This window comes from Pelobates fuscus, chromosome 2 (assembly GCF_036172605.1).
Source record: "Pelobates fuscus isolate aPelFus1 chromosome 2, aPelFus1.pri, whole genome shotgun sequence".
NCBI lineage: Eukaryota > Metazoa > Chordata > Amphibia > Anura > Pelobatidae > Pelobates > Pelobates fuscus.
The window spans coordinates 273107390-273133647 of NC_086318.1; positions in this window are offsets into that span (position 1 = coordinate 273107390).

A 26258-nucleotide genomic window follows, 5' to 3' on the forward strand; every position below is an offset into this window, starting at 1 on the left:
TGTCTGGATAACCCGTCAGCATTGCCATTTTGCTTCCCCAGGCGATAGTGAATTGTAAAGTCAAAAGGCTGTAGCGCCAAACTCCAGCGCAACAGCCTGGCATTGTCTCCTGACACCCTGTTCAGCCACACCAACGGGTTGTGATCTGTAAGGTAAACGGTTGTCCATACAATTAAGGTTGCAGCTTTTTGAGGGCACACACCACCGCCAGGCACTCCTTTTCAATGGCAGTGTATCTACTTCCCTGGGTAAAGGTTTCCAGCTTAGGTAAGCCCCGGGTTGCTCTACACCATCTGCTCCGACTTGGCTCAGTACTGCTCCCAATCCAAACATAGAAGCGTCTGTATGGACGAGAAAGCGTTTAGTTGGATCAGGAGCATAAAGTACAGGTGATTTAATGAGCGCCGTCTTGAGCGGTTGGAAGGTCTTTTCACACTCTGGGGCCCATACTACTATCTTGGGGAGGTTTTTATGTGTTAGATCCGTGAGAGGTTTAGCTAGGGTGCTGTAATTAGCTACGAATTTCCTGTAGTACCCTGCGGTACCCAGAAATGCAAGGACCTGGGTTTTAGTGCGGGGGGTTGGCCACTTGGCGACTGCCTCTATTTTAGCGGGTTCTGGTTTCTGTAGCAGGCTCTCGACTCTGTGCCCTAAGTATTGAACTTCTGCCATTCCTATATGGCACTTACTGGGCTTTAGGGTCAGTCCGGCCTCCCTAATCCGGTCTAGTCCGGCTCCTATGTGGGTCAGGTGTTCGGCCCAGCAGCAGCTAAAAATGGGTATATCCTCCAAGTAGGCGCAGGCATACTCCTGAAACCCATCCAGTAGCCGATCTACCATCCTCTGAAAGTTAGCCAGGGCATTCTTCATCCCGAATGGCATGACCTTAAACTGATACAGGGCAAACGGGGTGACAAATGCCGACTTGGGGATGGCTTCCTCGGCTAATGGAATTTGCCAGTACCCCTTGCACAGATCTATTGTGGTGAGGTACTGGCCTCTGGCCATTTTGTTTAGGATCTCGTCTATCCGGGGCATAGGGTAGGCGTCTGAGGTTGTTTTATCGTTTAGCCTCCGGTAGTCCACACAGAAACGGGTTGTACCATCCCGTTTCGGTACTAGTACTACCGGGGAGGCCCAGGGGCTGTCAGTGTTCTATCACCCCGAACTGCAGCATTTCCTCAATTTCTTTCCGCATATTTTCTTTAACTGCTTCGGGTATGCGATAGACGGTTTGGCGAAGGGGGGTCTGGTCTAGGGTTTCAACTTTGTGAGTGGTTAACGGAGTGTACCCAGGTAGGTTGGGAAACGTGGCCCCCTTGTCCTGGATTAGTCTTTGGACCTGGGTTCGCTCCTGGGGGTCTAACCGTTCTCCTAACTGTACTTCTCCCAGGTCTCCGCTCTGGCCCTCTTGGTCTAGGAGATCTGGGAGTGGCAAATTATAATAATCTTCAGTGGCAGGTGCACAGATCAGTTACCTCTTCCGTGTGCTCGTGGTATGGCTTGAGCATGATCACATGGAACATGAGTTTGCCTCCCGTGCCTGTGACCAGACCGATCACAAAGGTGGTATCACAAACCTGCTCTACCACCTTGTATGGGCCCTGCCAGGAAGCCTGCAGCTTGTCCTTGTGGACGGGTCGCCAAATTAGCACCTTTTGCCCCACCTTAAAGCTGCGGTCCCTGACTCCCTTATCGTACCAGCTGCGCTTCCTGTGTTGGGCCGCCTGGAGGTTGTCGCGTACGTTCTGGGTCAGCATCTCCAGGCAGTCCCCAAACTCTAGCACATAGGGTACGAAGGGGGATGCCGCTAACAGTCTTGTCTCCCTCCCAGTGTTCCCTAATTAAATCTAGGGGGCCCCTCACTCTCCTCCCAAATAATAGTTAGAAAGGAGAGAACCCGGTGTATTCCTGAGGTACTTCCCTATAGGCAAACATCAAGTGGGGTAGGAACCTTTCCAAGTCTGAGTGTCTATGAATGTGTACGGATCATCTGTTTAAGTGTTCCATTAAACCGTTCACAGAGCCCATTGGACTGGGGGTGATAAGCGGAGTTTAGTATTTGCTGAACCCCACATATCTTCCAGAGTTGTTGTGCGACTTCGGCAGTAAACTGGGTGCCCCTATCCAAAATAATTTCCTTGGGAAATCACACCCGGGAAAATATTCGCATCAGGGCATCCGCTACCGTCTCTGCGTGCACATTAGTCAAAGCTATTGCTTCTGGGTACCTGGTGGCATAGTCCACCACGGTCAGTACATATTTCTTGCCGGAGGGGCTGGGCTTGGATAGGGGTCCTATAATATCTACCGTTACCCTACTGAACGGTTCCTCAATTATGGGAAGAGAACGGAGCCAGGCTCTGTATCAGTCTCCCCTCTTCCCTACCCTCTGGCAGGTATCACAGGTCTGGCAGTATCGCCTGACGTCTTGTGAGATACCTAGCCAGAAGAAGTTCTGGGTGAGCCTGTGCTTAGTACGGCTGATCCTTAAGTGCCCAGACAGGGGAATGTCGTGAGTGATGCGTAATAACTCCAGTCTATATTTTCTCGGCACTATCAATTGCTTTATGGGTAAGGGAATGGATCCGGACACTTTTTTCTACAGCAGCCCCTTGTCCCAGGTGTACCTTTCCCCTTCTAATCCTGCCTGGTCTTTATTAATACGATCTTTGTAGATCTGCAGGGAGGGATCTAGGGCCACTTAAGAACCGAATTCTAGGGGGGGATGTCCAGGGCGTGACATTGGGCATGGGGGGTACATTGCTTACCTGAGCCTCAGAGTGGTTAGGCGGAGCTGTGGTGCGGGCCTGCTGCCAGGTCACAACCGGATACGCCTCTTGTACTGCGGTTTGAGGAACAAAAGCGGAAGTCAGCTCCCCCAGGTCGTTGCCCAAAATAACGTCAGCGGGTAGGTCCTGCCTGCCCCACCTCCACATTTCCGTGCCCCGCTCCACAATTCAAATGTACCTTGGCAGTGGGTACTTTATAAATGGCTCCACCTGTCACCCGTACAGCAACACAGTCTCCAGTTAGGAGGACCAAAGCATCTTTTTCTATCTCACGGTTCCTAAAATCGCTGCCATATACACGTCCACTGATGGGGGACGCAACAGGAATGAAACTGATAAGAATAGTACTACTTAACACACCTTATAATAATGCAGAGAGGCAACGCAGAGAGAGGAGTCTGAAGAAGAGGAGGAAGGTGGGTTTGAGGAGGTGGAAGACCAAACACAGCAGGCGTCCCAGGGGGCTTGTTGTCACCTTTCGGGGACCCTTGGTGTTGTATGTGGCTGGGTGGAGGAAGAGACCTTCAATGACATCAGTGAGGACAAGGAACAGGACATGGCTAGCTTGGTATCCAACCTTGTGCAAATGGGGAGTTTGCGGTTGTTTGCGGTGCGTTAAACTTGGAGTTTGGTCTGTCACTGTGAAGCGGGCGTAACCCTTACACTACCTGATCGATACAACATCATACAGTAGGTCCCCCCCTCATTATTTGTATGCCCCCCACCCACCGCGCAGGGGTGGGGGCCGGGGGGGAGGACAGTAGGTCCCCCACCTTATCCTTATTTACTGAATATTCCCCTGTATAACAATGTTTGGCGTTTAGTGAATATTCCCTATTCTGCTCTGTGTCAGTGTGTATCAGGGTCTCTGAGGACAGGTGTCAATCCATATGTCAAGGTGTCAATGTCATATGTCAGGTGTCAATCCATATCCATTGTGATTTATGCCCTTTATGGATTAAAACCAGACTCTGCATCAACTGTGTAATTTTCCATGGGAGTTTTGCCACGGATCCCCCTCCGGCATGCCACAGTCCAGGTGTTAGTCCCCTTGAAACAACTTTTCCATCACTTTTGTGGCCAGAAAGAGTCCCTGTGGGTTTTAAAATTTGCCTGCCATGGGGGGCGTGGCTAACTGCCGGACAAGATGGATGCATAATCCCTAGCTCCGGCAAACTGGCTGGCAATCTCATTTAATCCTACCACACAGAACGCGATCAAACCCTCAACACAGAAAATGTTGCAGCATAAAAGCAAGAAGAACTCAGCTAAAGCTGAAAAACTGAATTTCTTCCAACAAAAACACTTTATCACACTTGGGCCTACAACACGCCAGCCAAGATGGTGACGAAGGCACCGATGATGAAGGCGCATCGCCAGGCCTACCGGACCCAGGGGATACTCTGACAAAAAGCTACCTAACTCAGGCGTTGGAGACCCTCTCCAGGAAGCTTATTGGCTCTTGGCAACACTCCATGGACTCCCTCCGCAAGGACGTCCAAGAAATAGGCAAATGGACGTCGCACATGGAAGCGAAAATGGATGAAGTGGCAGCAGCACATAATGATCTCGCAACACATGTGGGGCACTTAGAAGAAAAACTGCTACTTACAGAAATGAAATTGGCAGACATGGAGGACAGGTCTCGGCGAAATAATCTGCGGCTGCGGGGTGTGCCTGAGAAAGTACTCCCAGCGGAGCTACATGCATATGTACGAGGCCTACTCAGTGCTTATGCGCCTGAGATCCCATCTGATGTTATTGCTCGACAGGGTACATAGAGTGCCACGACCACGCCACCTATCGGACGCCTCGCCCAGGGATGTTCTGCTACGCGCCCATTATTTCCACGTTAAAGAGCACATCCTCCGTGCCAGCAGGAATAAGCCCAAACCTCCAGATGACTACGCCAAAGTACAAATATTCCCGGACATATCAGCGCCCACCCTGCGCAAGAGGAAGGAATTTGCCCCCATCACTGCGGCACTCCGCAACAATGGCATGAGGTACAGGTGGGGGTACCCCACGAAGCTTCTAGTGACTAGAGAAGGCACCATAAAAACCATCCTGTCCCTTGAACGGTGTCGCCAAGCTGAAGGAGTGGGGCGTCGACCCACACTTAGAACTTCCACAAGCCCCAGCCCTGAGTAAACTACGCCTGGACTGGCAGACTCCGTCGGGCACCCGTTAATCTGGAATGACCGCTGTGTGGAGACCACGCAAGTATTGTGCTCTACACACATCACCAATAGGCATACTGTAACTGGAAGGGCCCCGCGAAACTCTTACCCCCTGCCCACCTCTGGCTCTATTTGGGTGATATGCCTCCTATCCACAATGGGACTGTGGCGAAACCAACCTCGCCACTATGAGCTGGAGAAGCCTGGTTGCTCGCCTGCTTCCTTTGGACTATGGACCAGACTTTAAAAAGCTTTATTTTACCTGCAGAAAGGCATATTCGTGCCTTTCAGCCGGGGTGTTCAGTAGATTCCAGCTACCGAACAAACTACCGTATGAGGGACCACCTAGGAGATGGAGTGTGCCGTCAATTAACCGCCCAGAAGCTGCGGTTAACCGCAGCTTAATTGATGAACGCTGGGTGGCCTTTGTTCGTTTGCCGACCACGAGGTAGCGGCCATTTTAATCGTGCGAAAGACCAGCGGTGTTCGGCGAGGATTCTATGGAACTATAAACGGACACTTAATTGCACGAACACCGCTGAGCCGTCTGTCGCCTGGGTCCTATCGTACAAGGTTAACCGAACACTGGAATTCGGTATTTCTATGGGAATTGTAGTAACCCAGATAGCTATACCATGGAGCCTATTTGTGTGATTAAAGACTTTGGCTCCATGGCGATTAAACTGTATTCGTGTAGTCTGGGTGCCAGTCACTTAATAATGTGCACCCAGACCTGAGCTATCTGGGGATATGTAACATGTCTGTGTTGGGTGGAATAAAAGTGACTTTATATATTTTAAAGCATAATACTGTATTTAGATCCCCACATGTGTAATGGAGTCTTGTCTTTGTCCTGGGAGGTAATTGGATTACCTCTACAATTATCTCCAGGGCAGAAGAGAGGAAACCAGGATGCATTGTGGGAATGTTTACTGCTGTGTGTCTGTAATTGGTTTATGTCTGTCCTTTGTTACAGTCTTCCATTTGGTCCCCTAGGGGAGTGTCCACCAGGTGGGAGACCTGCATAAATACTGGGCAGGTAGCCCTGAGTAAATGAGTTGCTGTTTAACCCTGAAGCTGGAGTGTGTCTCTTTCTTGGGGGGAAGGGGACTGTATGCCGACTGCCAGGAGTGTAAGCTGTCCATATTGCTTTTCCTGTTCGGCTGCTTCCAGGGTTCGTGTGTCTGCTGTTCGAGAGTTGGCGAATTCGTGCAGTTTGGGAGTTCGGGAAGTTGGTGCTTATGGTAGCTGCTGGTCTATGGAAAAGGGGATTATCGCCTAAACGCATTTTTCCCCTTTTTGGCTGAAACGGTCCGTTACAATTGGTGGCAGCGGTGGGATCGTTCCTACAACCAGAGGGACAGCTACAGACAACACCATTCCTGGATTACAAAGTGAGGGCAACGCCAGTACCCGTACAGCGCCCCTATCTACAAGGAACCAACTGCAGCAGAGCAAGCATGGCACCCATCTACACTCAAGAGGCGTATGACAGAGAGGTCACCAAGATACTGGCTTTATGCGGACCCAACCCCTCAGAATATAGAGTGCAGCGTGTGAAGCAAGCAGTGCGAGAGTACTTGCCGTGGGAATCAGAGCGGGCCAGGGGGTTTGCAGACCTCCCTCCCCAGCGGCAATGTGTGGCCCAGGGAGCTGATGGTGTCGTCCATCCTCCCCAGCAGCCGTGTGTGTCCAAGGGAGCCGAAGGTGCAGTCCTTCCTCCCCAGCGGCAGGCTGAGTTACAGGGGGCAGAGGTTGTTGTTCCTGCCCCCCAGCAGCAAAGTGAGATGCCAAGAAGGCAGTGTGAAGTGAAGGGAGAGGAGAGCAGCGTCCTCCCTCCCCAGCGGCCGTGTGTGCCCCAGGGAGCTGATGGTGTCGTCCATCCTCCCCAGCAGCCGTGTGTGTCCCAGGGAGCCGAAGGTGCAGTCCTTCCTCCCCAGCGGCAGGCTGAGTTACAGGGGGCAGAGGTTGTTGTTCCTGCCCCCCAGCAGCAAAGTGATATGCCAAGAAGGCAGTGTGAAGCGAAGGGAGAGGAGAGCAGCGTCCTCCCTCCCCAGCGGCAGTGTGTGCCCCAGGGAGCTGATGGTGTCGTCCATCCTCCCCAGCGGCAGTGTCTGTCCCAGGGAGCAGAAGGTGCAGTCCTTCCCCCCCCAGCGGCAGTGTGTGTCCCAGGGAGCAGAAGGTGTCGCCCTTCCTCCCCAGCGGCAGTGTGTACCCCAGGGAGCTGATGGTGTCGTCCATCCTCCCCAGCGGCAGTGTGTCCTGCCGGGAGCAGAGACAGTCAGTCTCGCACCCCAGCAGCCGGACAAGAGAATGAAAGGGGAGACAGCTGGTCCCCCTTTCCACCAGCAGAGAGAGTGGCAGGGAGAGGAGCCTGCTACCCCCTCTCCCCAGCGGCAGTTTACCGTCCAGAGGGAGGAGCTTGTTACACCCTCTCTCCAGCGGCAGCCTAACCCACCAAGGGGAGATGTTAAGCCCCACGACTGTGCAGATGGGACCGTAGTCTCTGTACTTACAGCCCAAGGGGTAGGGACGGTCGGTCCTGTCCCCCAGCCACAGAGCGATGTATCCAAAGGGGAGACAGTCGGTCTCCCCCTCCGGCAGCCGAGCTATGCACCTAAAGGGGAGACAGTCAGTCTCCAGCAACCAGGCTCCAACCAGACTACTTCCGTGGTAGTGCTGGCACCAGGACAGAATACCGCTGGTCTCTGCCCCCTCAGCAACCCACCAAGGCAGCCTAACTGTTCCCCACACAGTCATGGTGAGACACCTGGACCTGGACAAGTTTGTAATTTTTTCAGGTGTAGTACCCAGTTATTGTGGGGGGGCTGTACTAATAGTTGTGTTTTGTGGGTGGGTTGCTGGACTAACCAGGGCACTGACCGGCAGGAGGTCAGGTACCCTGTTAGTCTAGTTGGTAAAGGGGAGAAGTGTGGCGAAACCAACCTCGCCACAATGAGCTGGAGAAGCCTGGTTGCTCGCCTGCTTCCTTTGGACTATGGACCAGACTTTAAAAAGCTTTATTTTACCTGCAGAAAGGCATATTCGTGCCTTTCAGCCGGGGTGTTCAGTAGATTCCAGCTACCGAACAAACTACCGTATGAGGGACCACCTAGGAGATGGAGTGTGCCGTCAATTAACCGCCCAGAAGCTGCGGTTAACCGCAGCTTAATTGATGAACGCTGGGTGGCCTTTGTTCGTTTGCCGACCACGAGGTAGCGGCCATTTTAATCGTGCGAAAGACCAGCGGTGTTCGGCGAGGATTCTATGGAACTATAAACGGACACTTAATTGCACGAACACCGCTGAGCCGTCTGTCGCCTGGGTCCTATCGTACAAGGTTAACCGAACACTGGAATTCGGTATTTCTATGGGAATTGTAGTAACCCAGATAGCTATACCATGGAGCCTATTTGTGTGATTAAAGACTTTGGCTCCATGGCGATTAAACTGTATTCGTGTAGTCTGGGTGCCAGTCACTTAATAATGTGCACCCAGACCTGAGCTATCTGGGGATATGTAACATGTCTGTGTTGGGTGGAATAAAAGTGACTTTATATATTTTAAAGCATAATACTGTATTTAGATCCCCACATGTGTAATGGAGTCTTGTCTTTGTCCTGGGAGGTAATTGGATTACCTCTACAATTATCTCCAGGGCAGAAGAGAGGAAACCAGGATGCATTGTGGGAATGTTTACTGCTGTGTGTCTGTAATTGGTTTATGTCTGTCCTTTGTTACAGTCTTCCATTTGGTCCCCTAGGGGAGTGTCCACCAGGTGGGAGACCTGCATAAATACTGGGCAGGTAGCCCTGAGTAAATGAGTTGCTGTTTAACCCTGAAGCTGGAGTGTGTCTCTTTCTTGGGGGGAAGGGGACTGTATGCCGACTGCCAGGAGTGTAAGCTGTCCATATTGCTTTTCCTGTTCGGCTGCTTCCAGGGTTCGTGTGTCTGCTGTTCGAGAGTTGGCGAATTCGTGCAGTTTGGGAGTTCGGGAAGTTGGTGCTTATGGTAGCTGCTGGTCTATGGAAAAGGGGATTATCGCCTAAACGCATTTTTCCCCTTTTTGGCTGAAACGGTCCGTTACAGGGACTTTTTTTTTTTTTTTCTTTTTACTGGCACCGAATATGCCTGCATATACTCTGATAGTCTTCCATATAATGACCCTTTGACTATTGCGGACTTTCCATTTGCCATGATGACAACAGGGGCATGGGTGTCCAGGATAATACATATCAGTTGGAGTCCTGGTAATCCCGGGAGTTGCCTGACCAGTGAAGTTTTGGCCGAATCTTTATGAGTGGCTGTCGTGGGCCTTCCCCCTGCCGTCTTCCTCCGAGGGGGAGGGGTGCTGGGGGGAAGCGCGGGGTTCCTCGCAGCCAGTAATGGCAAACAGATATGGGTTTCTAGCTTATGTTGGGACCCGTGTGCAATTCTACCTTGCTTGTAGTTGTATTATAATAATGTATGCCGATAGACTCCTTCGAGGCAGCCCGATACCTCTGCCCAGCCCTAGTGGAAATAGGTGGCTTCTGGTAGCCCGCATGTGACTTGGGGACAGGGGGTACACTGGAGGAATCCGTAATGGAAGGGCCCAGCGACACTCCTACCCCCTGCTCTATTTGGGCGATATGCCTCCTATCCACAATGGGACCTTCTTTCTCCCTTTTACTGGCACCGAATATGCCCGCATATACCCTGATATTTTGTCATACAATGACCCTTTGACTATTGCAAACTCTCCACTTGCCATGATAACAACAGGGGCATGGGTGTCCAGGATAATGCATGTCAGCTGGAGTCCTGGTATTCCCGGGAGCCGCCTGACCAGTGAGGTTTTGGCCGAGTCTCTATGGGTGGCTGTCGTGGGCCCTGGGGCCTTCCCCCTACCGTCTTCCTCCGAGAGGGGGGGTCGCTGGGGGGACTCGCGGGGTACCTCGCAGCCGGTAATGGCAAACAGATATGGGCTTCTACCTAATGTTATGACCCGTGTGTAATTCTACCTTGCTACTGTAGTTGTATTATAATAATGTATGCCGATAGACTCCTTTGAGGCAGCCCGACACCTCTAACCAACCCTAGTGGAAATAAGTGGCTTCTAGTGGCCCGCATGTGACCTGGGGACAGGGGGTACACCGGAGGAATCTGTAATATAATTTACCCACAGAAGCCCTTTCAGATGCCGATAAGGGCCTCAACAGCCCATAGTTAATGCACACTAGTTTGTGTTGCACTGTTTCAGTGGGCCCATCTGGGTTATTTTCTAGTTCTCACCACTACAGCTTATGTATAAAAAGTTCTGTCCAAATCCTCGAGGCAAACAAGCCCATATGCCACACCGCAGGAGACAAATGTTTCCATACCCCACGGTGCGTAACCACCGCACTACCTCCCTGCTACAGGGAACCTGTACATATCCCTTTCCTACCTCTCCTCCCTCTACCATATCCAAGTTACCCTCCTCCCACTCGAGGTACATCAGCTTTCCAATTGTTAGCCCAACAGTAGTACTCCAAATAAACAAACTAATAACACAACCTGAAGATACAAACTATTAATGCGTGCGGCTTGAACACTCCGCACAAACGACGTGTCTTAGTAGACACAGCTAGAAAAGAAAAAGTAGATATACTTTGCGTTCAAGAAACCCATTTTATCCACGCTAAAATTCCTAAGTTTGCTCAACAAGACTACCCCACGCAATACCACTCCACACATTCATCTAAATCCAAAGGAGCCTCTATACTCATCCACAGATCACTATCATTCGAACTACTTCATGTCAAAAAAGACTCCCAAGGCAGATTTGTCATTATTCACTGCACAATGACATTAACTATACAATTGCCTCAGTATACAGTCTGAATACTAATCAAAGAAATTTCCTACACAAGGTCCTATCTAAAATACCTGATCCGCAACTGCATAATCTAATCATATGTGGTGACCTAAACCACAGATTTGACCCAGCTCTAGACACAACGGTCCTAGATGACACCAGACGGTATGCTGCCCTAAAACTCCAATGCAAGGCTTTGACGAGGTTATTACTTGAATATAATCTTTATGATTCGTGGCGCACAACCCACCCAAACATTCGGGAATACACGCACCACTCACGAGTCCACAAAACGAGCTCACGCATAGATCACATCCTCATAGATGCACACCTCCTCACATCTATGACAAACTGCATGATAGGAGACCTGACATGGTCAGATCATGCGCCTGTATTCCTAACGCTACAGGACAAGTTCCCTTTTAGGGGTACCTCCCCATGGAAGCTAAATTATAGCATCCTGTATGATAACCCTTTCAAAGACACACTAGAAAAGGAAATACAGCTATACTTCCAAACAAACTACTCAAATGCAACCTCAAAATGTATGGTTAGCCCATAAAGCTGTAATCCGGGGACTAATTATTAGCCAGGCAGCGCATCTAAAAAGGAAGACACAATGCGAATACACCACGCTGCTTAAAAAACGTAGAGACCAAACAAATGCCCAACTCCTCTCCCCGACTACAGCAGGTCAGACAAATCTACCACACCACTAAAGAAATAAACTACCTACTGTTTCCACAGACATCACACACATTAACTAGGCTGAAAATGAAGCAATATTCTCAAGGCAATAAAGCGGGGAAGGCCCTGGCCTCCCTATTGAGACAACAGGCCCGATCCAAAATCCCGCACATATTCAACACTGCAGTTACCAAACTTACAAACCCTCAACAGATTAAGATGCTATGGCGGAGTTTTATGATGAGCTCTACAACCTTGTGCATGATGATGAAACTCATCAACCCACAAAGCAAGAAATACAACTTCTTAAAACATGCCCATCTTCCCCATCTTAGCCCAGCCCAACAGGCAATGATCCAACACCCGATCACGATTACTGAGAGAAAAAACCATTGACGCCCTACCACAGGGGAAGTCACCAGGCCCAGATGGCTTTACAAATATGTATTACAAATGCTTCAAGTCCACCTTAGCCCCTCAATTAGAGAAAACATTCAATGCAATTATCGCGACAAGTTACATGCCTGCAGAAATGCTGATGACTCACTTCGCAACGCTGCCCAAACCGGGGAAATTGCCCACCAAACCCCAAAACATGAGACCTATGTCGCTATTGAACACTGACACGAAGCTGCTAGCGAAAATTTATGCAAATAGACTCTCCTCTATCATCCCTTCAATAATACACACGAATCAAGTAGGGTTTGTTAAGGGGAGACAGGGCTCAGACGGCACTAGGAAACTGCTGGACTTGATGTCTGGTGCGCGGGCCTCCGGAAGACCCAGTGTGTTCCTTTCGTTGGATGACGAAAAAGCGTTCGACAGGGTGCACTGGGGATTCCTTGAGGCCACGCTGACTGAATTTAATTTCCCGCCGAACTTCATGTCTCTACTGTCAGCATTGTATTCTATACCATCTGCCCATGTAGCCAATAGTGGATTTCTATCAAAACGATTTAATATTACAAATGGATCCCGCCAGGGATGCCCGCTATCCCCGCTGCTATACATCCTGGTCTTAGAGCCATTAGCGCAGCATATACGACTGAGCAATGCCGTGCAAGGTATAAAAATAGGACATAGGGAACACAAACTTACGATGTTCGCTGATGACATCATGCTATCCATTGAAGCACCACATACGTCTCTGCCATGCCTACATGACATACTGGCCACATACAGTGCATGTTCATACTACAAACTTAATATCGCCAAGACACATGTCGTCACGCACACTACATGAATTAAAAAAGACCCACTCATATGACTGGTCGAACTGACCACCTCAATTTCTTAGGGGTCGAATTCACAGCTACATCCCACGCCATGCTGCATACAAACTATACTAAACTAGTGAATACACTGAAAGGCCAAATCATGAGCTGGAAGGGCAAGTATGTCTCCTGGCTGGGCCGTATAGCTGCAACAAAAATGATACTTTTGCCCAAGCTCCAGTATCTATTCCGCACGCTACACATCAGGCTTCCAAACACTTTCTTTCAAGAAACACAAGCCCTTATAAATGCATTTATATGGAACAACAAAAAACCGAGAGTGGCAACGCCCACGTTACACAAACTCTTCAGACAGGGTGTTCTGGGGATCCCACACCTAAACACGTACTACTCGGCATCACTTCTCAGTCCTTTAATCAGTGTTCCATCAGGAACCCCCACCAGAGTGGCTCGCTATAGAATCTACATACACAACGGGACACGACACGACAACGTTAGCATGGATACCGCGCCTCCTTAGACCCAAATACAAACATATGTTACCTACAACCAGGTTATCTCTGTCCATATGGGGCAAACACAAAGCCAAATCCTGGCCCTCGGTACACCCGTCGCCGGCTATGAAACTCCAGGCGCTCACAACATGCATACCTTATTTTAACATAAAAGAGTGGGTCACCCACGGAGTAACATCCCATCACCAGTTGATTGATAATGGCAAAATAATTCCGTTTGAGAGCATACAGGCTAAATACCAGTTACCACGCTCTCTACTCCTTCCCCATATGCAAATAAAATCATGGTTTCACAGACAACATCCCCCAGATGCCCGACTTGGGCATGCCCGGCTACAATCCACTGCTGAACAAATGTGTCTGCAACACAAACCGCCGGCCAAACCTATGTCCCAGCTGTACCACGAGATCATTCAAAAGCAATACACCGCAAAACCCTCTTTCATCCTAGCCTGGGAATCAGACCTAAATATGCCACTAACCGAAACACAGTGGCTCTGTATATTCTCAGCTAATAAAAATTTAACGTTGTGTGCCTCACATGTAGAAATGTCCAGGAAGATACTATATCGCTGGCACCTTGTCCCAACCATGTAAATAGAGTAAGGAGCACACCAAAAATCTTAATATATATGAAATGAATAAACTTTATTTACATGGGTATATACTCTGGGTCTGTCTCTTTAAATAGTATCCACAGAAATACAAAGTCCTGCTATAATAAAGCATTTACCAAAACATCATATGTATACAGACACATATGAACACGCAATGCGTGGTATATAAATGACAGAAATATCATACAAACAGACCACTATAGTATAAACAAAACCCAAACATATAAAAAAAAATGCAAAAAACCATACCAAGATAAGTGAGAAGCAGGGACAGAGTCAATCAAAAAAAAAAAAAACAACGTTTCGGCTACAGAGCCTTTGTCAAGGGAGCATGTTGAGAAACTAAGTTCTCCCCTTATATACCCAGCAGAAATACCAAGATTGATTTACATTGATTACATAATCGTGATTTCTCCATATTACTTGAGATGCATTGACTATAAATGCATGCATCCCTGCTTCTTCAAGAATTTCGGTCATCCACTATTATACGGATATTGACACTTATCATGTTTACTTGGGATCTCTGGATATATTATTAGATGACTTTATTAATATTATGACATTCAGATCGTTACCACATCAACCATTGACTAATAGCTTCTTTAAGTACTGATTTTCAGTATTTTGGGGTATATCTGGTTACTGTTGCCTTATTCTGTATGCATTATTTCAGGTATTTTTATTTATTCATTTTATTCTTCTATTTATCATTATTTTTCTGCTTCATAAAGCAGCCCTTATAGTCTCCTGGGACCTTTTTAGCTTTATTTGATTTTCCTCATTATTCGTACGCGATATAGCCTTTCCAGGGCTGTGATTTGCTCAACGCATGCGCTAGATAGAGACCGGCTTTTCTTGCTGGAACGCATGCATATATTGGAACGCACGCGTTCCATTTCACTCTACCTACTTCCGGGTTCGGCTTTTGGAACGCACGCTGCTGCTTGCGCCTCGGTTTTACTTTGGATGGACCGAGATTACACTCTGATCGGCTGGCAGCTGATCAGTGCGATGTCTCTTATGTGTATGTAGTACATGCCTTATTATTTCCCTATGCTAAGATCTCTTTGGTATGGCTAATGTAAGTCGCTGCTAGTTTTTTGGGACTTATTTTTAACATTATTACTTACGATCTGATAAAGTTCTGTCATGTACTGCATGTCTAGGATAGTAGTTCTTTATGCATACACATATTGATGTTTCTAAATTGATTTATATTATCATTTATAACCCATTTGGATGTCATTTATGTATGATTGATGTGTATATATTACCTAAGCTTGTATCCTTGGCAACCATAAACAGGTGTTTGATGGTTGTGAGGATTTCAATCACTATGGGTGGCCACCCATCACTCTCAGGTGTTTTTAATCTTGGTATTTCTGCTGGGTATATAAGGGGAGAACTTAGTTTCTCAACATGCTCCCTTGACAAAGGCTCTGTAGCCGAAACGTTTTTTTTTTTTTTTTATATTGACTCTGTCCCTGCTTCTCACTTATCTTGGTATGGTTTTTTGCATTTTTTTTTATATGTTTGGGTTTTGTTTATACTATAGTGGTCTGTTTGATATTTCTGTCATTTATATACCACGCATTGCGTGTTCATATGTGTCTGTATACATATGTTGTTTTGGTAAATGCTTTATTATAGCATGACTTTGTATTTCTGTGGATACTATTTAAAGAGACAGACCCAGAGTATATACCCATGTAAATAAAGTTGATTCATTTCATATATATTAAGATTTTTGGTGTGCTCCTTACTCTATTTACATTGTTATGTTTTGGGTTTTTTTCAGGGGATAGAGACCTATGTGGGTGAGCACCCAGCATATGTTACATTAGCCTTTTCCTGGGGCTAATTCAACATTTAGTCGAGTGTGCCCACCTTGTCTCATTTTTTATTACCTTGTCCCAACCAAACTGAAACAAATCAACCCCCGATCTACCAATGCATGCTAGAGATGCAAGGACCAACCGGGTACCACATACCACATCTGGTGGTCACGTCCAAAAATTATACCGTTCTGGACACAAATCTCCCGATCAATAAAAATTGCCACAAATGTGGTCATGCCGCCTCAACCCGACCTATACCTACTACAACTATTCCCACAAAATATAAAAAAATCTGTTTTATCTCACGTATCATATACTAATAGCGGCACTGCAAATGATAGGTAGAAATTGGTTATCGATGCACACCCCACAATTGTCCGCATGCATTCAAACAATAAAAGTATCCAAACAATATGAGACAATGGCCAGGAAGGCGAAGCCCGGACGCAAATTCTGGGTTGAAGCCTGGGAGATGTGGGAAGCGCACACACACTCAATTCAGACCTAGATGGTACCAAATAAATCCCGAATAGCACTACGCACAGAGAAAGTGACCAAGTATAACCTATGAGTACTGCATACCTTGGAAACCTCCCCCCCCCCCCCTCCTTCCTTCCTCCCCTATATTCTCTCTTATCCCTTAATTTGTTAGTATTAAGCTATGATAGAGATGTAGAGATAGAGATATAGATAGAGATATAGATATATATATATATATCTCTATCTATATCTATCTATGTGTGTAAAAGGTACACCGGTATCAACAATTGTCATCCCACACGTTATAGGGCTAAACCAAGTCAGATACCAAAGTTGGTTACAATGTTGGACTCATTTGATGAACCTGTATGTTAATTATCCATGATAAGTGACTGAATGTACGCATTACCCAAGAATTATCTGTACGAACCAATACGTGAAGACACAAAATGGAATATCAAATATGTATATGTTGTACTGTGTACCATTCCAAAACTACAAATAATAAAAAAAAAAGTGCCTGCCCATTGAAGTCAATGGCAGTTCGCCAACGTTTGCGGATGTTCCCGTTCGCCATTCGCGAACCGAAAATTTTGTGTTCGCGACATCACTAGTCCCCTTGCAAGGGGACTTGCATAAAAGCTGGTGTGGCATAATAAAGCTCAGTTCTGTTGTACCTTTCTTCAACACTCCAGCTGATGTTTGGGAATTTATATGCTTTACTAAGGGAATCATCTTGTAAAGCTGTGCATTCGTATGGGAATCGTTTATTTTATCAGACGAACGGAGAGCTATACTCACTGACGCTCTGGCCGATCGGGAAGAAACTACCGAATGGGTATTGGATATACCCGGTTTCCTTACAGGCAGCAGCATTGTAACCTAGCTGTGTGATACAAAAAGTGAATACAAATGCAAAAAGAGTCATGCGCTCACTCCCATTACTCCTGGGGGGCAGCAATGACAACAGTACACATCAGCTAATACATATAGTACATACCCCCCCCCCCCAAAAAAGTAACCTGCGCTCGCTCCTTAATCCCTATGTATATTTAAACAAATGGAGGTCATTTAGTTACTCCAATGGCCACTGGAGGGAATGCCCGTCTGCCAACATCAAGGCAGACCTCCCTAGACGGGTCCTACTCTGACCCTTTACCTTGCTTCCTTGAGCTTCTGGCAAAATATCTCTAATGAGACAGAAAGGGGTATTTTTTATATACACCCCTATATACTTGTTAAAACTTAATAGGGAACACATGGGATGGGCGGCAGCATTGTAACCTAGCTGTGTGATACAAAAAGTGAATACAAATACAAATGACCTCCATTTGTTTAAATATACATAGGGATTAAGGAGAGAGCGCAGGTGTAACGGATCACCTTCCATTGATGGATGCTCCTAGCGCTTCCTGAGGACTCCACGCACTGCAGATGACACCACAACCACTGCAGACTCCACAACCACTGTAGCTTAACTGGAGCCGCGCCGTCTTCCGTCCACCCTGGAATCTGCCTCTGTCCTCCAGGACCGTGTGGGGAAGACCTCTCCTCCAGGAGAGCGTATCAGGAACAAGAACAAGCTCTCAAAAGAGCTAAGTGATTAAAGCTCAAGGGAGTATGCAGAGCATAGCAATCCCCAGTGTGATATAGCAGCTACCTCCAATAACGAGACAAGGCTACGTATTGAGGGTCAAGAAGAACTCTGGTTTAATTACACACACTCTGCTTTTATGCAATTCTCCCCTGCAAGGGAGACGCCCACATCCAATTAAACATTACCCAATCACACAATGGTTACATCCCACACGTCTCCTCCCCTTAGCCTGAGCGGTAACCCAATTATAACGTACAATTTAAACATACATTTTTATAAATTTGTATAACTTTAAAACTATACATTCAATCTTCATAAAATATTATTAATCAGCATACTTGAAATATGAACATATTCAAAAATCATGCAAATCCTTCCATTAGTTCAAAAGTTAGCTGGAAGTCCTTTGTGACCGACCGGAGGCACATTTTCATGCCCAAAACAGTTCCATGGATTTGGGCTGTGCAGTCGGTCTATTTTACCCCGAGAAATTGACTAAATCCCATTCGAACGAGCGTTCGAATCTTCAAACAGGACTTAGTCTCCAGCCGCGGGGTCGAAGTAGGTACGAATAAGTTAAAATGGCCGCGCCACGTGTTAATTTTTTCGAACGGCGCCCACTTCGACACTTCGAAGACTTCAGCACTTCGACTGCATATGAAGTGCCAGTTTAAAGTTGGAACACTGCTCCAAAGTATTTAAAGGGCCAGGAACAGCATTATACAAATCCATTATGCCCAAATGCAGTTAAAGGGCAATACATCTCAGGGCCATAGTCGCAGGGCAGGAGGCTAGCGATCAGTCCTCTCCAATGCCCAGTGGCAAATGGCAGTTTGTGACAGCAGGTAACTTTTTTTTTTTTTTGGTTTTTACTATGTGTATTAGTTGATGTGTACTGTAGTCATTGCTGCCGCCCAGGAGTGATGGGAATAAGCGCAGGACTTTTCTTTTTGTATTTGTATTCACTTTTTGTATCACACAGCTAGGTTACAATGCTGCCGCCCATCCCATGTGTTCCCTATTAAGGGTTAACAAGTATATAAGGGTGTATATAAAAAATACCCCTTTCTGTCTCATTAGATTTATTTTTGCCAGAAGCTCAAGGAAGCAAGGTAAAGGGTCAGAGTAGGACCCGTCTAGGGGGGTCTGCCTTGGCGTTGGAGGGCGGGCATTCCCTCCAGTGGCTATTGGAGTAACTAAATGACCTCTATTTGTTTAAATATACATAGGGATTAAGGAGAGAGTGCAGGTAACTTTTTTTTTTTTTTTTTTAGAGCCTTAAAAATAGCTGGAGGATGTGCACTAGAGAAATGAAGAAGCATATTTCTATCCATAATTTTCCTATAAAGGTCAGTAGCCAATCTCCCCTCATGTTTTCTGATCAATATGTCCAAAAATGGCAACTCCAACAAATCATGTCATCGTAAATTTGATGCTCTGAGAGCACACATTCAAAAAGGCATTAAATTCCTCAACAGACTCCAATGTGCCATCCCACATTTGTTTGCAAGCTAGACATGGTGTCTGTCAGTTAAGATTCCAGATTTTGGGGGGCGTGGCCTGACCGCTGAGGAAAATGGCAGCATAATCCTGCAGCTCCCTCTTCCCAGTTAACTCAATCCGCAAACATCTGCACATACAAGCGCTAAAACAGACAAAGAAAGCTCGGAACACACCACGCTAATCATCCCACACACGAATATTGTAATGGGTGGCGGAAAACAAAAAGAACAGACCCAGTCGGTCGCCACGCTATTTCGATCGCAGGAAGAACCAGACAGGCCATCTTCCCACCAAAACATGGCAGAGACAGGCAGAGATACAGCAGAAAACGCTGGCATCATCACACCAGACGCTCCCCTAACTCTGCAAGAAATGTGGCAAATGTTAAAAGAAGCCACTGCAGACATTAAAGCCCACATGGCATCACAGCTCAACAAGAGCCTCACAGGCCTCCGCAAGGACATTGACTCCCTGGCGCACAGAACAGATGAGACTGAGGAACACATTACCGAATTCACCTCTAAATCCCAGGAGCACTCACAACATATCGCCTACCTCCATGCGAAAATCAAAACCCTGGAAGAAAGTCTGGAAGACTTGAACAGGTCCCGGTGCAACAATATAATCAGAGGCCTGTCTGAAAATGTCACGCCTGACGGCCTACACGCCACACTCACAGGCCTATTCCAAACTATCTTGCCGGAAGCCTCCCCGCAGGACCTCCTCATGGACCGGGCACACAGGGTGCTCCGACCACCGACCCTCAATCCCGACTCACCTAGGGATGTTATTGTCCGCCTGCATTTCTTCGCAATAAAGGAACGGATCCTTACCCTCTCCAGGGCCAACCCCCCTCAACACCAAGGGACTCGCCTGGCCTTCTTCCAGGACCTGGCCCCATCCACCCTAAAGAAGAGAAGAGATCTAAAACAACTCACTCTCATGCTCAATCACTATGGGGGCCACCCCTTCAAACTGATCGTCAGAAAGGATAATCAGACCCATATCCTGACAAGCGCTGCCGAAATGACCCCATTCACAGAATCCCTGGGGTTCACTCTCCTACCGGCCCAGCAAACCGCCTCCATGAACACGGGAGGTAGGCCGCAACCACAACGGGAAAGACTTTCAGACTCCCCTCGCCGAACACCGCGCTAGAGGTCTTCCGTGCGACCAGAAGACCAGAACTAACCATGGCTACATGACCTCCACACCTGGACAAACCGCCGACTGGCACGCTTGAACACACCTGCCCGCCGATGACAGAGCAACTGGAACTGGCAAGCCTTATCCCCAGCCCTCCAGCCCTTGATCTCTCTTCCCCCCCCCCAACAAGCACGCGGTGGACACTTGAACCCCGAACATCACCACCAGGAAGAGGCAACTCATTGCCATAGAGGCCCCCCTCAAGGCCTCTGAGACTCAGCACCCCCTGCATAACCAGGACAGCAACTACACCCCTATGGTCATCCTCACAACACCACCCCCCCCCAGACGCCCTCCATGCAGCTATCTCCATGGGGGGACTCCACCTGGTACCCCCCCCCCCCAGATCCAGGCCCGGGTACATGAAAGTGTATGCAACACACACCACTTACCGAATGGGGTGCTTCGATGGACTTACTTGAACCCTCAAGGGTCCAGAAAACAACGGAAAGCCTTGAACTCTACACACCGGTGCCCTGCGCCCATAAGCACCAAACTACGGCGTGGTATTGTATAGTATTGCTTTAATAGTATGCTCTTTTAAAGCCCCTGATATGTCACCCAAATTGAGGGATAAGGGAGAAATCAGGTTCACAAAGAACAACCAGCCATTAAGGGATAGCCACCCCACAGTAAGGACCAAACACAAAACCTCCCCCCGATAGCCCCCTCCCCCAACCCAAGACACACAGCAAACGACACCCCAGCCCAAGACCCAGAGCCGAGGTATCTTCCCCCCCCCAAACGAAAATAGACACACCTCACTCACCCCAAGAGTACCGCACACGTGACCCAGGGAGAAAGACATCGTACCCCGTCCCCCGATAACCGGACCCCTGGGGCCATCAGCCCAATCCAAGCACACCCACTAGGGTAAACCCAGACATCCACCAGCACACCTTACCAACCCAAGATAAAGCACAGCCAACGAGGATACCCACTAAAACAATGGGCTGGGATCCTGTATTGTTTGGTACTGTAATGCAAAATGTTTGTTTTTTGTTTCACAACATTGCACTTTGTCTTCGTAACCCAGTGACCAAGGCTCCCCCTCGAGCACCGGAACGCAACCGGGAAATAGTGCAAGGCAATCACCAGTATCATGGAGAGCAACTAACCAGCCCCCTTTCGACCCTCACTTAGGACAACCTGGGCCCGATACCACCTGCATGCAAGCCACCCTCCAACCCCCCGCAGGGCCAAATTAAACTATACGCAAATCACCCACGAGATAAATAGCTCAATCTGTGTGCAGGAAGGGAACAACCCGAGCGGGGACCAGGGGGGGCTCAAAGTACTACTCAGAGGGGTTACCCAAATACTATTTAAAATGTTCCTCAAACTGTGTCTTTTTTTTTTTTTCTTACTGGTTTTTGCAGTCTACTGCATAGAGTTTTACATGGACCACATGTGATAATTGAAACACTCTCGAAATGTATAATGACACTCAATGACAACCTAATTACTACCAACAGGACACTGATGCGAGACGCACACAGACGTGGGAAACAAAAGACCATACTCACCAAACACGGCGACACTGGGGTCCCCAAACACCACTTCACTAAAACTCGGAGACGCAACCGCCCAACAAGCGCACCATTCCCAAACCATCAACGCACCTAAATACAGGTATGCTAACCTCCAGGCATGCCACACACTCAAGGGGATCTCACTGCTAAACAAAAGCAAACGAGGAAGAACACATAACCCCCACCCCCAAGGGGAGACCCTCCAAAATTAAAAGCACAGACCCACCAAACCCATGGGGCAACCACACTCCACCCCCAACCGACCCCCACACCAAGCACGACAGACCATGCCCACCCTCATGCCCACGCCACGGCTCAATTACCACATCCCCACGCCACCTCCGTTACACCCACCCACACAGGTGGCAGGTAACAAGGAAACCCCCCACCAACACACCATTCCTACCCCTACCCCAGTTATATCGGTTATATATAGCTCGGAGTGCACCTCCAATCCAGGTGGAAACCACAGATACATCCTTCAAAAGCTCTTTAACTCATGTTTAATACAAGTCCCCACCACTACCAAAAGGGAACATAGAAGGCACTTGGATACTCAACATAGCCCTCAAGGGGACAACACACGACTCCCATAGGCCTCCACCGTCCGTTCTCTACCACCCGATGAACAACTCGTACACAAGACGATAGACCACAACCCAGGGAAGAGGGAGATATCGCACCTAAAGAGCCACCCCTCCCTCATCTCATCTCACCCCCAACACCGGACCAAAAGTCCACATAAGATCGACAGAGACCCCAGCGCTCACAACCACCCCCATAACGACCTGGCAACCCAGACATAAGACCAGGTTAACTGTATAAACAACCCCCTACTCAAGACACCTACAACCTCACGACTCAAATCTCCCGCCTCCTACCCCCTCATCCCTTTTTTTTTTTTCTCCTCTTCCCTTCCTTTTCTTTCCCTCCCCTCTCTCCCTTCTGCCCCCTTATCGGCCTCCCCTCTCTCCCTCCACATGCCACACAGCCTGTAACGGCTACCTTAGTAGGGAGAGGGTATCAGCCGTTGGAGACGTCCTTTTTCCCGGCAAGCTGCTGTGCAGTAGTGGAGTTGCTTATTCCCATCCACGAGATCCAAGAGAAGAGTCAGGCATAGCTGTTAAAAGAGCAAGGTGGTTATGCAGTAAATCCCCTTCCAAGAACGAGACAAGGCTACGTTTTGAAGGGTCAAGAAGAACTGAATTTTAATGACAGGGTTTCTCCTTTTATGTGATTCTGCCCATGCAAGGGAGAAACCCACATAATTAACACAACAACCAATAAAACATAGGGTACATCCCACACATCTCCTCCCCTCAGATAAGCTTGTAACCCAATTAACAGAAACACATTTTCCCCCAAGTTCTGGATGTACCCCAATTACTGGTGTCCCCAGATAGCCCTATTCTGGGGGACCAACATATAAAAAAAATCAGCCCAATCGGTTCAGTGGTTCGGGAGATATGTGACTTTAAAGTTTTGACCGACCGCACAGGCAAAGTAGCCGAAAATAGTTCCATGAATTTTGGCCTTGCGGTCGGTCTTTGTTCGTGTGTTAAAAGTCACAGAAAGGCTTGCCATCCGTGCAAAACTCAACGTTCGCTAGCATCCCCATAGGCTATTAAGTCTTTCTACCGAACGGCAGGGTGTTCGGTAGTTTTGGCATGAAGTTCCGGTGTTATGGAGGTTTCAGCTGTGTTTTCCTACTCGAGTGTCCGATTTTAGTTCCAGACGCTCGACGGCAAAACACCACTGTTCGGGAGTTAAGATGGCCGCGAACACGTGTAAAAGTCCCGAAACGGCGGCCACCCAGGAACTGAAACAACGCGTTCGTGCGTTTCCCTTTGAAGCTGAATGTGCCGATCAGGGAGGTAAATAACCACTTAATGAAACAGCAGGGTGGTCCGGTGTTTGGTAGTTTGTATTCGTATAGGGAATACGTTAGAATTCCCGAACTGCTGTATTGTAATATCCACACGAAAACAGGTAAGGATCTTCAATCTGTTACACAGCACAACACAAGGGCCCCCAACGGGACACAAAGGCCACCCAGGACCCAAACCAATACATCTCACTTGCCTATCCATAAACTGTAAAGGCCTAGACAATCTGAACAAAAGACACCGCCTGCTCCGCTGGGCAAACCGCTCCGCAGCCGACATAATCCTACTCCAGGAGACACACTATGAACAATCCAGAGCATTCCCCCTTCTAAACAGACATTATAGGGAGTGCCACCTAGCAAACTCCCCAACCGGAAAGAAAAATGGGGTAGCCATCATTGTCCGGAAACCCTGAAACACTAGGGACACTGGGAAACATAGGGACACTGAGATACTAGGGACACTGGGAGTGCCCCATGTCTCCCAGGTCTCAAAGTTTCCCAGTGTCCCCGTGTCTCTCAGTGCCCCCTAGTGTCCATCATGTCCCTTAGAGTCTGTGTCGCCATGTCTCCCAGTGTCCCCATGTCATTAGGACACTAAGGGAAAACATAGAGACATGGTGACACTGAGACACCAGGGGACAGTGTTATTATATACAGTGGTATTATATAGTGGTATTATATAGTGTTATATACAGTGTTATTATATTATATATAGTGTTATTATATACAGTGTTATTATATTATATACAGTGTTATTATATTATATACAGTGTTATTATATATAGTGTTATTATATACAGTGTTAGTATATACAGTGTTATTATATTATATATTGTGTTATTATATATAGTGTTATTATGTACAGTGAACACAGTAAAGGAGGAGACTATATTTAAAAGAAGAAAAACTACCACAACAAGAGGACTTAAATTAGAGGGACAAAGGTTTAAAAATAATATCAGGAAGTATTACTTTACTGAGAGGGTAGTGGATGCATGTAATAGCCTTCCAGCTGAAGTGGTAGAGGTTAACACAGTAAAGGAGTTTAAGCATGCATGGGATAGTCATAAGGCTATTCTAACTATAAGATAAGGCCAAAGACTAATGAAAGTATTTAGAAAATTGGGCAGACTAGATGGGCCGAATGGTTCTTATCTGCCGTCACATTCTATGTTTCTATGACACTGGGAGAGACATGGGGACACGGAGAGACTAGGGGACTCTAGAAGACTAGGGACACAGACACCAGCGACACTAGAAGATATGGTGACACAGACACTAGGGACACTGGATGGGAGACAAGGGGATACTGAGAGACTAGGGGGCACAGGGAGACATGGTGCCACTGTGTTCCTAGTCTCTCAGTGTCCCCAAGTCTCTCAGTGTCCCCAAGTCTCTCAGCATCCCCATGTCTCAGTTTCCCCTAATGTCTTCGTGTCCCCAGGTCTCCAAGTGCCCCCTAGTGTCTCAGTGTCACCAAGTGTCCCTATGTCTCCTAGTGTCCCCAAGTCTCTCACCGTACCCATCTCTCACAGTCTCCCCCGGTCTCCCAGTGCCCCATAGGGACTCTTGGGAACACTGAGACACTATGTCTCCCAGTGTCCCCTAGTGTCTCAGTGCCCCCTAGTGTCTCAGTGTCACCATGTTTCACAGTGTCCATGGTGTATGTGTTCCCCAGTGTTCCCTAGTTTCTGTGTAGTGGAGTAGAAGTGTAAATTGCAATACCTCCGCAGGTAGCCGTAGTCAGCATATAAATCAAGAGTAGCGTAGTAATTACAATCCCATTCCCCAAAAACTGGACGACACACAGTTTTGGGAGTCAACTGCACTTTTATTGAACCAAAGCCGGTTTTAGACAAATCCCCATGCAAGGGGTTTCCATAATGACATTCCAGGGGTTTTCCCCTGATGGATCTTGTGGAAAAATGAGTTTGCAATAACATTTCCCATAATCCTTTTCTGTACTAGAGAGAATTGTGTAAGAGCACATCTCTAATTACATTATCTCTCCGTACAGAAAATTATACAATATTGGTCAAAATATCATAATTCGTTTAATATTTATTCGAACTCCACGAAAGACACTTTACTGAAAAGCTGGGATCTGAGCGCCCAATCTGGCGAAATACTGCTCAGATCCATTCATTAGAATAGAGAAGCCATTTGAGGTTAGCCACGAGGCGAGAGCCCCAAAACAGTTCCAGGTAATTGCAGGCTTTGACCGGTCTTCTTTTGGGAGTTCATACGAATTAACAGACGAACGTACACATTTATAAACTGGATAGTTGTGTGTCTGACGGTCGGTGGTTTAATTTAGGCGAACGCCGCTCAATTTGGACGAACTGA